Raw genomic sequence first — 10,744 nt, 5'->3', positions numbered from 1 at the left:
TGAAAGTCTTTGTGTATAGTCTGTAGCCTAGAACAGAAGAGAGTATTAGGATCCACTTAAATTCCATTGGTGTTCATTTATGTTTCATGATCATCATTTGTCACAAAATTTAATATAGTCAAATAAAATAATTAAATTATTAACATATTTGATCATGTAGATTTCTACAATAAGTATAGCAAAATATCACTCACCTATGGGCAGAATGTTGAACGCCTCAAACATAACCCTGGTCTTAATACATAATACAAACTTGTTAAATTTCTTCGTACTTTCATGCTCTATTAGAAGAGGTTAACCTGTAGCTTATATTATTCCTTAAAGTTCTCCATAGTATGGCATGTAACAAAAAGGTCAACTTTTATACAATATAAACAATACCCACGTGAGATAATGTAAAAAAAGAAAAAAAGATAAGCAAGCAAATATAAAACTTACCCTTTTAAGGAGGATGCATAAAAATCCAAGAAACTGAGCGGTCTACGTAAAGTAGTAATGAAAAAGGACAGATATGTTGTGGATAGAACAAATCCAGAAGTTGGGATTGTATAGTAAGAATTGGAGATAAAGCAGAGGTATTTGTACAAGTTAGTTAATAAAAAAAAAGAGGACAAAGGAGGAAGTCACAGACGAAAACAGAGCAAGCCATTGGAAGATGAAGACGACTCTACAGAGAACAGCAGTTGCTAGCGACGCACGTGTCAAAGTGGGAAAAAAAGGGGCAGTGCGTGTCTAATTTTGTAAGCGCAGGAGGCCTTTTCCTAATTTTTCAACCATTGCTATATTGAGTATCGGGGGCAAAATAGAAATAAACTAAATTTTATGGTTTTTATGTAAACTCACATTGACCAGAAGCTCCTCTCATTCCCCTTTCTATATAGTAGTAATAGTAATAGTAATAGTAAAGTAATATTTTTGGATGATGTCCTTTTTCTTATTTCAAGGGTTGTTTGGAGGTTATAATTTGGAGAAATTTAGTTACAGTCATTTTTAGATTAGCGGAGGTTATATGTCCTATAAAAAAGTGAAGGGGATGAATTTCAACACCCTAAAAAAGTTAGAGGTCGTTTGGTAGAGTGCATTAGAGATCTAATGCATGCATTAACTTTGTGTATTAATATATTGTTTGATATATTTTTTCAATTATGTATAACTAATACAAGCATTAGTTTTACATTATATTTGGTATTATCCTATATATAACTAATGCATAACAAACCATAGTATTAGTAATACCAAGGCTATTAGTGCATGCATTAGTATGATTAAAGATAAAATTATACTTTAAGTCCCTTAAAACTAAAGAATATAGAGGACATTTTTATAAATAACTAATTTGTTAAAAATTATGTAATGCATTTTAATTTTTAATACACCACACCAAATAGTGTATAAAAAATAATTTTTACACAACTAATACTTGCATTACTAACCCATGCATTACTAATCTCTGCATTACTAATACACTCTATTCAACATTATTCTTATACACCCTACTAGGGGTGGCAAAATGGTTCAAAAAGAACAGTTAATCACTCATATTATCCATTAAAAAAAGGGTTGGATAATGAACTATTTAAAAACGGGTCAAATATGGATAAGAACCATATTATCCATTTAGAAAATGGATAACCAATGGATAACTAATGGGTCTAACTTATACATTTGTAAAGCCTCAAATTGGGGGTTCCTCAAGTTAGGGAGACTAAGAATTCTCCCAAAAGTGATCATATGTAAGAAGTCATGGATAATATGGTTATCCGTATTATCTGCTGGTTAACCCATTTTTATCCATATTAAACATGGGTCGGGTCATATAATTTACTCCTTTTTTATTATCCGTTTTTAACCCGAACCATATCCAATCCGACCCGCCCGTTTGACATAAATCGTGCGGAAGAAAAATACAGTTTCTCGTTTTTACATAAATAACTCTAAGCTTCAAAGTTCAAACCAATGGCACCGTGAGAATAGTTGCGAGTTGCGACACTATGAGAAGAGAATATTAGCATTAATACGCAATACGTTAAATTGCATATCTTGAACTAATTTTGTTTGTTGTTGTTGCTATTGCCACGTAATCAAACTGAGTAAGTTACAATTTGCACCTAACGTATATGTAGTTTTTTGGATTTACACCTTATCTTGTTTTTAATAATCTGAACCCTAATCTTCTTAGTTTCTTGCAAAATTATATAACTTTCCTTTTTCTAATTATTTACAAGGGAAAATTAGAAAATTAGAATTAGGAAAGTGAGTAAGTTGTTGTTAATTACGTTTTTTTTATACAGTGGTATTCGAGCTAACTTGTACGTACCTCGATTGTTCCATTCCATCAGTACAAGTACTGGATTTAAGTAGAACATAACATGTCTATTATAAGTTCAAAATCATTGAACCTGATCTAAACAACTTGTTAGATTTGAAAAGTTAACTTCATTTGTAAAACTTTGCATTACATTCTGAAATTTTAATCTGTTATTTTTATATGCTACATTGACCATTTTTCCGAAAAAGGGGAGTCTTGACATAACTGGTAAAGTTGCTGCCATGTGACCAAAAGGTCACGGGTTCAAGCCGTGGAAACGCAGGGTAAGACTGCATACTATAGACCCTTGTAGTTCGGTCCTTCGCCGAACCACGTGCATAGTGAGCGCTTAGTGCACCGGGCTGCCTTTTTGATCATTTTTCCGAAATTATAATTATTGGATGCTAACTAGAATTATGCTAAAGCATTTTAGTGACTGTCAAAACTAACATAATCTGTTACAAAACAAGAACAACATACGCCTTACTGTGATCCTTATATACTAAATTAGTTTAGGTAAATGCATAGACAAGTTTAGGCTGTATTGTCACTTGATCTATGGGTCAGTAAATCAACCTTTTGCATTCCTATTCCTTGAAGGCGTCATGTTAGTTGATTTTGGATAGCAAGAACTATTTAGATAAGATATAGCACAGTTTTCACGAGTTCTGCTTGTAAAATGGTCCGTACATTAATTCAGTTTGATGAGAACTTTGGACAAGATGCCAAAATAGGTAAAGCTTTATGTTATTCTTTAAAGATAGGCTTTGCTATTCATTAACCATTGGTTTGGTGCTTCATTTTTTATTTGTAGAGAGATTTATTTATTTTGGGTTTTACATTGTTGGTCTCTTATAAAAAGGTATTTAAATTAGAATCACAATATTTGGTTTATTTTAATTATAGCACATTTTATAGAGAATGTAGGAGATAGTAACGGTTAATTCCTTAACTCTTCCTCAAAATTAGGGATTACGTTATTATCTTATTTCTATTTCTCTCTCATTCATAAATCATATATATTTCTTTCCTATTCAAAATCCTAAGTAATTAAAACATAAAATAAACAATCCTAGTAATGAAAATAATTCCTTTTTCTTCTTATCTTATTTTCTTTCTCTTTCAACTAAAAAGGCAATCGTAATTCTAAATAGACCAAGAATATTTTCTAAATATACAATGCAAAAATAAACATAGAAGGATATACATTATACAATTATTATAATTTTTGTATAATTAAACATTTCTAGTTAATTTTGCAATATATTAGAATTATTTCATAAATATTTAATGTATATTAATATATATCTTATGTATCTTTTACCTATTATGTCAATACACCTGGAATATTTTCTAAATAAAATGTGCATAAAAAATTGCATACACCATATACATTATGCTATCATTATATTTGTATAATAAATATATTTTAATTAAATTTTACATAATCGTCATAGGATGGTATGGAGTATGCGGTATGTCGTGTATGGTGATATCTGCATGTGTGAGGTCACGGTTCAGTTCTGAAAGGAAGGTCATAAATTCTTAGATAGCACGAGCAGTTTCAGATGAGTAGGTAAATGATGTTACTAATTGGTGTGGTTTGATGAGGGCATACATTTTAGAAAGGGCAATGTGTTTGAGTTAAGGGTACTTCCTTGATATTGCGGCACTCTCTTATTGGATCGACTGCTGATATTCAAGTTTGCTTGGTGGCACAGAATAATTATAGGAGTATCCCTCGTGGAATGATCGAGTATTAGAGGTGTGTTAGATATTCAGGCAGTAGAGTTGAGATCGGATGAGGTGATTCGTATGCTTCATGGATTTGGAGACTGAGAATGCTCAAAAACAGGTTATTTCGTGGTGGTAGAATGTGAAGATGTGGGCAAAGCTAGTCAGATGATAGTATGTGCCAGGATTCTGTCATTGTGAACTTTCGGAGAGTGATTTATCTATTGTGGACCAGAGTTGATTTGGGGTTCATTGGTAGGCCCAACATGGATGTATGTTCTGTACCTGATCGGATTTGTTGACTCCGAGCTGCTATTGTTGAGAGATGTGCCATTCGATTGTTGTTGAGCTTATTCGTGTTCTGGATTGATCTATGAGTTACTCTTTTGTATTACGAGGAGTTATAATTTGTTGTGCGGTTCAATTTGGGCTTTATAGCAGAAATTGAGTGAGACGGGTATTTGGGTGTTGTAGGATTGACTGCGCATTTGATGTGTTCTCTCGGACTGGTATGATATTGCGTCATTTGCTCTCTGTGGTTATGGTGATTCACTTTTGATACTAGATATCAAATTGCGCGTGGTAGTTGATTTTGGACATGGTGTTTTGAGGTGTTTCATGTGGACCAACGTTTGGCTAGGATCGTGCATTGCAACGAAGTTATGTAGAGGTATGATCCTTCGGGTTGGATTCGTGTGTTCTGGTTTTACGGTGTGTTATGGGGTTTTAGCATCGTGTTGTGATGGTACTGGTGAGCTCGCGGTACAGCTCTCTCATTTGAGTTATTCTCCATGATTTGAGTATATTTGGACTGCTGCTTATTGGTGCACGGGTTGCACGGGTTGTGTCTTGAGAATTGTATCGATGTGTCATGTCACTAGAGTAGCCGTATGAGATGAGATGAGGTTATTGGGATCTAGAATGAATACTATCGGATTCAATTTTAGCATGTTGGAAGGATATTAATATTTGGCTTAGAAATTTACTATGGTCCTTGCCAAAGGAGAAGTGGCTTCATGAATGGTTGATATGAGGAATGATTATGACTTTCTGCATGTTTCATTCAGCATTGACAATATACGAAAGTGTTGGAATGAAGCTTTATTTGATAAGAGTTTTATTATCGATATTCGGTTGTTTTGAGCAGCTGCTGTGATTTGAAGTTATCACATATGAGTGTTTGAGTTGTGTGATATATCATACGATTTCCATCTTGAATTGTGGTTATGGTTTAATACAGCGTGTTTAGATTTATTCGATGTGTAGATGTGAGATTCTGATCTTATAGATAATTTCGAAAGTGAAAATTTGGTTCTAAGGTTTATGGGCTAGGTTGGATTGTGAAATTTTAGTTACATTGTGCTATCGGACCTATATGAGATAGGGTGACGTGGGATCACCCCCGGAGATGTGCATGGTAAAGTTACACAGCGATTTGATGGTTTTCAAAACAACTCTGGGCACGTTCGAGGACGAACGTATGTTTAAGTAGGGGAGGATATAATGACCCGACCGGTCGTTTTGAGCATTCGCACTTTGCTTGCCAGTTCTCAGGCATGACTAGCCCCGTATGATGTATTATATCTTATGTAAATCGTCGGTTTCTTTTAGGATAATCGGAATAGATTTGGAAGAACAATTCTCACCTTGAAGCTTTAAATTTGAAAGGTTTGACGAAGTTTTGATTTTTTAGTATTCGATCTCGAATTTGGATTTTTATAATTTGGTTAGCTCCGTTAGGTGATTTTGGACTTGGGAGCACGTCCAGATATTTATTTCGAGGTCCGTAGCTAAATTAGGCTTGGAATGACACAACAACAACGACCCAGTATAATCCCACAAGTGGGGTCTGGGGAGGGTAATATGTACGCAGACCTTACCCCTACCCCGAAGGGTAGAGAGGCTGTTTCCAGGAGACCCTCGGCTCAAAAAAGCAATAGGAGATGATATATTAGTACCATAAAAATGCGTAATAAAAATAACAACAATATATAAGAGATATGAAATATGAAATACAGAATACGAAATACGAAATACGAAATAGATGGCTGGTATAGTACAACTAGAAGGTAAAGCCCTGCATCAATAGACGACCAATGACATTCCTAGTCTAACTCCTAACTGGATAGTCTCCCTCTATTGTGCTGTAGAAATATTCACACTCTCCCCTAACCTACAACCTTAATGCTCGACCTCCATAATTCCCTATCAAGGGCCATGTCCTCAGTAATCCTAAGTCGCGCCATGTCCTGTCTGATCACCTCTCCCCAATACTTCTTAGGTCTTCCTCTACCTCTCCGCGTGCCCACTACAACCAGTCGCTCACACCTCCTCACCGGTGCATCAGTGCTCCTCCTCTGAATGTGCCCGAACCATCTGAGTCTTACTTCCCGCATCTTGTCCTCCATGGGGGCCACACCCACCTTCTCTCGAATATCTTCATTCCTAATCTTATCCATCCTTGTATGCCCGCACATCCACCTCAACATCCTCATCTCTGCTACTTTCATCTTCTGGATGTGTGAGTTCTTTACCGGCCAACATTCAGTTCCATACAACATGGCAGGCCTAACCACTGCTCTATAAAACTTACCTTTTAGTAACGGTGGCACTTTCTTGTCACACAAGACTCCCGACGCTAACCTCCACTTCATCCACCCCACCCCTATACGGTGTGTAACATCCTCATCAATCTCTCCGATCTCCTGAATAACCGATCCAAGGTACTTGAAACTACCTCTCTTGGGAATGACTTGAGAGTCAAGCCTCACTTCAACTCCCCCTTCCGTCGGCTCAACTCCAAATTTGCACTCGAGGTATTCCGTCTTCGTCCTACTCAACTTGAAACCTTTAGACTCAAGAGCATGTCTCCAAATCTCTAGCCTCTCGTTGACGCCGCCTCTTGTCTCGTCAATTAGAATAATGTCATCAGCAAATAGCATGCACCATGGAACCTCCCCTTGAATATGATGAGTCAGTGCATCCATCACCAGGGCAAATAGGAATGGGCTGAGCGCAGACCCTTGGTGCAACCCCGTAATAACTGGAAAGTGTTCAGAGTCGCCTCCTACTGTCCTAACCCGAGTCTTAGCTCCATCATACATGTCTTTAATCACCCTAATATAGTTACTCGGGACCCCTTTATCCTCTAAGCAGCTCCATAAGACCTTCCTAGGAACCTTATCGTACGCTTTCTCCAGATCAATAAACACCATGTGGAGATCCTTCTTCTTATCTCTGTACTGTTCCACCATCCTCCTAATAAGGTGGATAGCTTCTGTGGTAGATCGTCCCGGCATGAACCCGAACTGGTTGTCTGAAATAGACACCGTCCTTCGCACTCTCATTTCTACCACTCTCTCCCAAACTTTCATGGTATGACTTAGTAATTTGATGCCCCTATAGTTGTTACAGCTCTGGACATCACCTTTGTTCTTATACAACGGGACCATTGTACTCCACCTCCACTCTTCAGGCATTCTATTAGTCTTGAATATAACACTAAACAATGCAGTAAGCCATTCCAAGCCTGCTCTACCCACACACCTCCACAGTTCAACCGGAATTTCGTCTGGCCCGGTAGCTCTGCCCCTTCTCATCTTACGCATTGCCTCCATGACTTCATCGATCTCAATGTCCCTACAATTACTTACTTCATGGTGACTGTCGGCATTCCTCGATTCCCCAAGTATAATATCCTGATCCCCTTCTTCACTTAGAAGTTTATGAAAGTAGGTCTGCCACCTCCTCTTAATCTGGTCATCTCCCATCAAAACTTTGCCATCATCATCTTTTATGCACCTCACTTGGTCCAGATCCCGAGTTGTCCTCTCTCTCGCCTTAGCGAGTCGGAATAACTTCTTCTCCCCACCTTTGTTCCTTAGTTCCTCATACAGACGAGCAAAAGCTGTCGTCTTAGCCTCCGTCACTGCCATCTTCGCCTCCTTCCTAGCTACCTTATACCTTTGACTGTTCTCTCTCTTCTCCTCCTCGTCAGTGCTCCCTACTAACCTTAGGTAAGCCGCCTTCTTTGCTTCCACTTTACCTTGGACAACTGCATTCCACCACCAATCTCCTTTGTGTCCACCATAGTGGCCCGTAGATATCCCTAACACCTCTCTCGCCGCCTTTCTTATACAGTCCGCCGTCGTCGACCACATTGTGTTTGCGTCCCCACTACTTCTCCAAGCTCCCATTGCCGATAACCTTCCTTCCAACTCTTTAGCTTTATCCTTAGTTAAGGCGCCCCACCTAATCCTGGGGAGTCCTTGTACTGACCTCTTCTTCCTCCTTATCCTAATACAAATGTCCATCACCAAAAGCCTATGCTGCGTTGAGAGGGTCTCACCTGGGATAACCTTGCAGTCCTCGCACAACCTTCTGTCGTATCTCCTGAGGAGGAGATAGTCAATCTGAGTCTTCGCCACCGAACTTTGGTAAGTAACCAAATGTTCATCCCGCTTCGTAAAACTCGAGTTTGCAATGACTAGATCGAAAGCCTTGGCAAAGTCCAACAGCGCAATGCCCCCTCTGTTCCGCTCTCCGAAACCAAATCCGCCATGTACCTCAGTGTACCCACCTGCAGATAACCCAATATGACCATTGAAATCTCCTCCTATGAATAACCTCTCAGAAGGCGGTATACTACGAACAAGCTCATCCAACCCCTCCCAAAATTGCCTTTTAATATCCTCATAAGCCTGCTTGTGGTGCGTACGCGCTAACGACATTTAAAGTACCCTTACCCACCACCAACTTAATAGTCATTAGCCTATCATTCACCCGCCTGACCTCTACCACAGACTCCCTAAGATGGCTATCTACCAGGATACCCACTCCATTCTTACCCCTCAGGACACCAGAGTACCACAACTTATACCCATCCACGTTTTTCGCCCTCGATCCGACCCACCTAGTCTCCTGGACACACGCTATATTAATCTTCCTCTTCTGCAGGATTTTTTGCCAACTCTATGGATTTACTCGTTAGTGAACCTATGTTCCATGACCCGATTCTCAACCTATAGGCTCCCTTTCCCCTTCTACCTCCCCTGCTACCCGACCCACCCCCTGAACCCCACCCCACACTCTGCCCCACCCGAGGACATGCCCTTATTCTATCATCCCAGACTGCAGCCACTACACCTACAACAATCTAGAGAAGACTCGCTAGTGCACAACGTACACAAATCAAACTAGAAGGAAACACGTGGTAACTAGTATCCTAGTTGAAAGGTTTAACTATTGCGAAGTAAAGTAACAGTAATTTAGCTAACACCAAAAGGGAAACAGTAAAACAGGAGGTACCAACTCCCGATAACAAAACCTGTGGCTGATTTGCTGTGCTCGATGTAGTTGTACGCTCACGCCCACTTCCTACCACCCTTGCTGACACTCGCCCAGGTTGCTCTCCTTTGCCAGTGCTCGTGCGCCCAACTTGTCTCCAATACTCCGAGAATTCCTGAAAACACAGAAAATACCACAACCCAAAAACCAGAAGGAGCTATCACCGCTACCACTGGTAAGCAAAGAAGCAGAGCAAAACGATTGCTCTTTTCAATTGAAACAGATGCACCACTTGCAATATGACCAAAGACAACCCAGCGAAGCAGCCGCAGATTCAGCAATCAACTATCAATCTTGAGAGTTTAAACACCCATAAGATCCCCAGAAATCACCAAGCCAGTCAACTGAAAACCCTTTGTTTTTTTGAAATTTCCAGATCTTAAAGCTTTGAAGGAGTTTTTTTCTTTTTCGGTGCGTGTTTGTGTGTTATCAACGAACGAGATGAGAAAGGAGAACAGGTTCGAAATGGGTCTGTTCGTCTCTTTCTTGGAGAAGAAATCGTCGAAGACGCAAAAAAACTTTAAAAAAAACTTAAAAAATTTATCACAGTTTACAGATTGCTTACCAGTGGAATGTTGGTAAATGAACAAAGTGTTGGCAAAATTGAGCTTACTAAAATCGATTAAAAAAATGAAAATTAGCAACTAATCAAGAAAAAGAATAAAGGGGAAAGGTCAAAGGAGGAGATGAAGAGGGGAAAGGTCATGTAGAGGACAGACTTTGAGAAGAGGGGAAACCTAGGCTTGGAATGACGAAAATAAAAAAATTTTAAGTTTGGAAGTTTGACTCGGGCGTTGACTTTTTGGTATCGGGGTCGAAATTCAGTTCAGAAAATTTTCATAGCTTTGTCATATTATTTATGACTTGTGTGCAAAATTTGAAATCATTCCGGATCGGCGCAAAATGTAGAAGTTGGAAGATTTGAAAACTTATAATTCAATTTGATGCGTGATTCTTAATTTCGGCGTTGTTTGACGTGGTTTGAAGCCTCGATTAAGTTTGTATTGTATTTTGGGACATGTTGATATAATTGGTTAAGGTCCTGAGAGCCTCGGGTGAATTTAGGAAGGTTAACGGAATGGATTTCGGACAAAAAAAAAACTTGCTGGAATTTTCTGCTGCAGAAGCTGTCTTTGGACAGCAACTGTGTAATCATAGAGCCTACTTCGGGAGCTTATATATCGATATTTATAAGGAATCTGTACATTTTCAAAACATCAAAGTTGTAGTCCTTGCATCCTAGTTTCCAGAAAGCTAAACCATTAATTATTTGGATATTTGTACAGAAAGTTATGCTCGGTCGAATAAAGGTTGGTAAAGCTGTTTTGAAAAATTTCCAGAAATTTCTGATGCGAG

This window comes from Nicotiana tabacum, chromosome 1, assembly GCF_000715075.1.
Source record: "Nicotiana tabacum cultivar K326 chromosome 1, ASM71507v2, whole genome shotgun sequence".
NCBI lineage: Eukaryota > Viridiplantae > Streptophyta > Magnoliopsida > Solanales > Solanaceae > Nicotiana > Nicotiana tabacum.
This window is presented reverse-complemented; position numbering follows the sequence as displayed.